We start from the raw sequence: 6,420 nt of genomic DNA, 5'->3' as shown, positions 1-6,420 counted from the left end.
TTTATAAGAAAAGAAAATTTATTGCTTGTAGTTTCAGAGGCTAGGAAGTCCAAAGCCCAGAGAACACATCTGGTGAAGGCTTTCTTCAGTGAAGGCAGGGTATCCCATTGCAAAATGGCAGATCAGAGAGAGAAGAGAGAGACTAACTTCCTCATTCACTCTCTTTTTAAAGCCCTCAGAACCATGCCCCATGACCACCATTTTTAATTTGTTCATTATGGCATGGTCCTGCAATCTAATCACCTCTTCAAGGCCCCACCTTTTAATTGCCAAAATAGGATTTTCCACCCTCTTAACACCATCACAAGAGGGATCAACATTTGGGGGGGGACACTCAATCCAAGGCACAAATTATTAATTTTATTATTAATTTTTATTCTGGTTAATTCAGAGCAACAATTTGTTTTATATTAAATTAATAGGTTTCTCCAAAATATTAGTATAAATATAACTTTTTAATTTTAATACAATAGTTTTTCATGTCCAAATTTTAATTTTTACTTATTTTAATTTTCAAGACAGTAAATTCTCTTTAACTATGATTCAATGGTTAGAAGTTTTAAAACATGGCCCTGAAGTTCTTTGGCATTCTTTCCATTAATATGTGGACTTTAGGTCTTCCTCCTTCAAATAGGGTGGGCTTGTGACTTCCTTATAACTAACAGAATATGGTGGAAATGGGGCTATGTGAATTTTGGGGCTGGGTGATAAAAGGCAGTGCAGCTTCTACCTTGTTTTCTGGAACCTCATGCTTGGAACCCTGGCTGCCATGTAAGAAGTCTGACTATTCTGAGGAAGCCAACCTACAAGAAGAGGCCACATGTAGGTGCTCTGCTTAGTAGTCCTGGTCTTTAAGTCCTTCCAGCTCATGTGCCAGACATGTGAGTGAATGAATCTCCAGATGATCCTGCTCCCAGCCATCTCAGGCTTGAAGTCTTCCCAGTTGAAGCCCCAGACATGGTGGAGTACAGGCTAACTTTCCTCAGTTTCTGAATTCCTTACCCACAGAAGCTGTGAACATAATAAAATCATTGCTTAATGCCATTTTTTTTTGGAGTGGGTTGTTACACAGCAACAATAATTAGAAACTAGGCTTATCCTTATACTTATTTCTCAGTTCTTCTTGTTATAAAATACCAGCACAAATTAGAAGAAAATAAACAGACTAAAATATGGCCTTTCTAATTTTTGACAAATGTTTTCATTCCTGAAATTTCATGCCTTTCTGAGATAATTTACTAAAATAATAATACAAATAAGGTTCTTAAATTTTAAAATGTATTGACATGTTTAGAATGTCCCATAATAAATATGATTGAAATGTTAAAAATATTAAAGTTAATGTATGAAAATGATCACCAGCAAATACGTACTAAGATCCGAGTACATTAATGGCACTCCATGTGATAATTTAAGTAAAATTTACATAAATTACAAGTTAAAATAATTTAATTTAGTAGGGTATAACCTAAATGGTATCTAATGCAAAACCTGACTGATGAGGCATAGATCACAGCTTCAGCTCTGGCCCTTTCCTTGCATAATATGTCATTTTGGTTTAACATCTTTTCAATGTTTTCTCTGAAGGCCAGAAGTTTGGCCAAACAGATAAATGGATTTTTATAGCTATGATTCTATACTACAGAATCTGTCATTGGATAATTTTATTAAGGAATGGAATTGAACTTTCAACAGAAGTCATCACAGAAATTTGAGAGTCAATGTGATACATTTACAGGCCACAGTCAATTTTAACACATTTACCAGGTATCTAATAAATAATCACTGGATAAAAGAGATACAAATTAAAATGGAAAATAGAAAAATTTTTAAAAAATAATATCTACTACTGGTAAAGGTGTAGGGAAAATGGCAAGTACATTCCCTGCAGGTATAAATTGATGGACTCCTCTCAGAAGAAATTTGGCATTATTTATCAAAAACCTAGTTTTGCTCTTTCTTTGACTCACAAGTTCCCTTCTAGAAATTTATTATAAGGAAATAATCATCATGCAGGCAAAAACATACCCATATATTTATTTATCATTAAATTTATAATATTGAAACATCAGAAGCAAACTGCATTGATTTTCTATTGCTGCTATAACAAGTCACCACAAATTCAGTGGCTTAAAATAACACATATTTATTGTCTTACGGTTCTGTATGTCAGAAGTCTGACATGCGTCTCATGGGGATAAAATTAAGCTGCCAGCATGAATACATTCCTTCTGGAAGTTATAGGGAGGACTCTGTTTCCTTGCCTTTTCTAGCTTCTAGAAGATAGCTATATTTCTTGACTCATGGCCCCTTTATCTAAAAGTCCCACCCCCTCCCAGCCTGGAAAAGTTTTCTGTTTTTAAGGGCTCATGTGATTGGAATTGGGCCCTCCTGGATAATCCAGGATACTCTCCCAATCTCCAGGTTCTTAACTTAATCTTTTGTCCAAAGTCTCTTTTGCCGTACGAGGGAACATATTCACAGGTTCCAAGCATTATAGTGTGGATCTATTTAGGGGGGCATTTTTCTGCCACCACAAAAGCTATCGGTGTAAAAAAAAGATATAAAATAAATAATTGTGATACCTGGCATTTTATGTGGTCATTAAAGCTATGTCATATGCAGAATAATGTTAATTCACAATCTTAAAGTATTAACCATGTGCTAGGCACCGTTCTAAAAGCTTTATATATGTTGACATTTACTTAATCCTCTCAACAACCCTATATTTGTGCATTGTTACTCCTCCCATTTTATAGATAAGAAAACTAAGGCACAGAGAGCTAAATGATTTGCCTATGATTACATAGTCGGTAAATGGCAGAGTTCAGATTATGAAACCAAACTGTCTAGCTGCAGAGTCCATGAGCTTAATGGTTAATCACCTGGATATATGTATGTTCTTGATCTATTGTTAAATGAAAAAAAGAAATAAAAGCAGGTTAAAATACATTATGCATAACATAATCTTATTTTTATAAAGACTGTTTGTATGAGAATGACAGAGATAATTTCTGGACAGCATTGAATAATTTTCTTCTTTTTATTTCCTATCAGTATTTGGAAAATAGTTATTTTCCTAATAGTTATTACTATTTAAACAAGAAAAAAATCCAAGTTTATATAAAATATTCAATGAATCAAGTCTGTTAGTTTTGTAAATATAAACATGATTGTTGTCACCATGTTTTTGAACTACAATGAATGAAGACTGAGTAAAACTCAGAGGAGTTGCAGAGCCAGGCTTGAGCATTTGCTCTAGCTGAAGTGGCTGAGTGCTGAGCAGACTGCAATCTGCTTAGTGGCTGTGTACCTGCTGCATTCCATGAGTTGTTCTGAGTGATAAATGAGATGATACATGTAATACAACCTTGAAAAGTACTTTAAAGCAGCAGGCCAAGGTGAGCCAGCTGGAGGTATGGAATATGTAACACATTTTTCCCACAGAAACAGGGCAATGAACAATAGTGATGTTCAGACTACTCAATGAAAGCCCGTAGTATCTCATATAGCTAAATATTTTTTGACCTTATTTCTAAATGAAAATGCAATCAACATTCCAATTTGAGACATCTCTCCTCTTTATGCACTTCTATGAACAGTCTCTTCCACTAAGACACTCAGTTCCAGGAATAATAGGAAATGAAACTGGAAGGGCATGGACATCCAAAAGAATGGAATTGAATCCCTAACTAGAGAACCTTCTTATAAATCAGATATTGCCTATACTGTACCTAAAGGATGTGATGTGAATTTAGTTTCGAGACAACAAAATATGTGTGATCATTCTCCTAAATATATTGTCATCACTTCTCTGTAGAATTCCAAAGAATGACAGGGAAGTATAGTAAAATATCAATAAGGGAATACAGAACAGTGGGTTGGAAAGTGAATTTTGGTGTCTAACAGATGTGCCTCAAACTTTAATTCTGCCACCAAGAACATGTGTTCCTGTGATCAAGATACTTTGTTTTTCTCTTAGTTTCTGTATCTTTAAAATGAGCAGTGTGCCAATTCACAGGTTTTCTATAATGAAAGAGATGATGGAGGGAGGCTTAGTAACAGTAAATGCTCAAACTTGAACATGTTTGTGGTTTCCTCTTCTGAGAATACTGCACCAATGATTTCAGATCAGGAATAAAAGCCCTTGGAGAGTGCCTCAGGTTGGCCCTGACACAAGGATTTGAGTGAAGTGGTTTATTTCAGAAGTGATCCAGGAAGCACTGGTAGAGGAGTAGGGAAATGAGGGCAGGGAAGGGAAGGAAACCATTTCAGAGTACATGAATGAGCAGGTTACCACTATGTGCAACTAGGACTCAGTCATGGGGGAGATGTTAATAGTGTGGACTAGAGCACGTCTTGGGTTTCCCATCTGTGGGTTGAAGAAGCTGGGATATTTATCCATCAACACCCATTCATTACTGAGAGTTGCTTTCCAGGCTGTAACTTCACTCTCCAGCCAAGCACTTCCTGTGGCTAGTCCCACAGGAAAAAAAGGTGGGCATGTACTGAAAGGATATAGTCCAGAGAATATGGGTGCGGCACTGACAGAGCCAGCTACAGATAGCATCATGCTTAAATTTTAACTATACAGTCTAAAGATTATTCTGGCTGTTGCTGGTTGCAGGGAAACCATTGCAGGATTACGGATGGATCCACATAAGTGCATTTTTGCTATGATAAATTTAAAAAGGTAATAGAATGCATTTGTCAATACGGCAGCAGTCTCTTCAATATTCAGCACTTACTTACAGCTTTCTTTTTGTTTGGCAATGCAAAATACCAGCAGCTAACATATGTGTAAAGACCGAATAATAACTAAGAAAACCGTTTGCACTAGATACTTCTGGCTTCAGTTTTACCAAAGGTTGTGGAGCAGCTATTACCTGCCAGGCCCTGCAGTAGGTAAGGGCACATATTGGGCTCTTTGAATTTCATTAAACATCAAAAAACGCAATTTTCAGAAGAAAAGCCCATCTACAAATGGGGTGATTAAAAGCAGACATTCTCATTTTAGCAATAAAATACCAGCGTTCCTTCAATTTAACAAAGCAAATCCCTTTTTGGCTCTCTAGGACTGGCAAATCATTTCTGAAAATTTAGTACCAGGTTTCTGGAGAAGACTCCCTTTGTGCTATTCGATTTCTATTTAGTCATTCTGATACGTCATAATATTTATTCAAAGAAAGCAATCATTTGGGATCCTTATTCGTGGTTCCCAGCATAACTTTATCCTACACAAATGTCACTTTCTCAGTAAGGCCAAAAGCTCTCTGCTTGATGTGGTTTCATCAGTCTTAATCTCTTAAGAGGGAGCTGGGGAAATGCCTACCATTTGGCTCCCTAACCATTACTCTTATCCATAGCAGCACTTCATCTCAATGAGTCAGTTCCCTAGTGGATCTGGAAACCACATCTTCACTTTCTGGCAAAGTCAGGAATGCTTTCGCTCGCTGTGCGGAGCTACAGAGGAAACTTGGCCCTTGGATCCACGCCCCAGGGGCGGACACCCGGATAAACACGTTTTGCCCTTCAGCGTTCCGCCCGCAGGTGGCAGCAGCGGGCTCCGAAGCGTGTTCCTTTGCAGGTAACAGCAGCCGCTGCACAGCTTCAGGCCGCACTCTCGGGCCGGGGCCAGAGCACCAAATCCGTACCCAGCAAGGACCGACCCTGAGGCTCCTGTAATTGAGTGTTAAAACAGTCTCTTATCCTTTCGTTTTTCGAGTGAAAGCAAACAACAGTTTGAATTAGCAACAGCAACTCATTGCGTTCCTATCCTCTCCGGTTTCTCAAATTTCCCAACTCCACCAGCAACTCGGTCCCTTTCCCCAGTCTGGGTCTGCTCAATAACTCTCCACGCTCCGGCCCTTCAGATCCTCGGGAGCCGGTGCTGGCGTAGGCAGTGTGCCGGGGGCCTCTCCGGCCGGTCGGGATGCCTCGGCTGCACCCCTATTTCATCACCCCACCCCCCTTCCCTAAGCCTCCTCTTCGTCCCTTCTCTCCCAAGCACACACGCACATACACGCAGCTTGCTCGAGCGTTGTCCTCCGGGCTCGGCTGCGGGAGTAGGACCGACACCAGCCGAGCAAGCTATGGACTTGCCGCCCGGACTCCTCGCCCCGAGGCCCCGCGGTCCCCATCGCCACCACCGCCGCAGCCACCGCTCCTGCGCTGTTCCTCCCCGCCTAGACATCGCCGCCAGCAGCCGCCTGGGCGGCAGCCCCCGCCAACCTCGGAGAAGTTGACGCCTTAGGCGGGGGCGACGGGGAGCAGGTTGAAGGATTTGTTGGAGGAGGAGGATTAACACATCTGGGCGAGGGGAGGGGCAGCGTCGCTGCTAGGACGCGGCGCGGACCCCGCATCGCTGCGCGCAGCAGCCGCCACCGCCGCCGCCGGGGGCCGCGGAGCCCGGACGCCCCC

At 40.7% G+C, this 6,420-nt stretch overlaps 1 long non-coding RNA gene across 1 annotated transcript; it reads right to left on the bottom strand.

The window, feature by feature from the left end:
* Positions 1-354: 354 nt before the first annotated feature.
* LOC103593826 lies at positions 355-6,009 on the bottom strand. Its single transcript, XR_550789.1, has 2 exons — positions 5,333-6,009; positions 355-1,011 (listed from the first exon to the last, which is right to left on the bottom strand). It is a non-coding gene; the product is annotated as an uncharacterized LOC103593826 (long non-coding RNA).
* Between the last annotated feature and the right edge of the window lie 411 nt (positions 6,010-6,420).

Source organism: Galeopterus variegatus, unplaced genomic scaffold, assembly GCF_000696425.1.
Source record: "Galeopterus variegatus unplaced genomic scaffold, G_variegatus-3.0.2 Scaffold1425, whole genome shotgun sequence".
Taxonomy (NCBI): domain Eukaryota; kingdom Metazoa; phylum Chordata; class Mammalia; order Dermoptera; family Cynocephalidae; genus Galeopterus; species Galeopterus variegatus.
The sequence above is the reverse complement of the archived record's forward strand: the minus strand, read 5'-3'. Positions and strand labels throughout refer to the sequence as shown.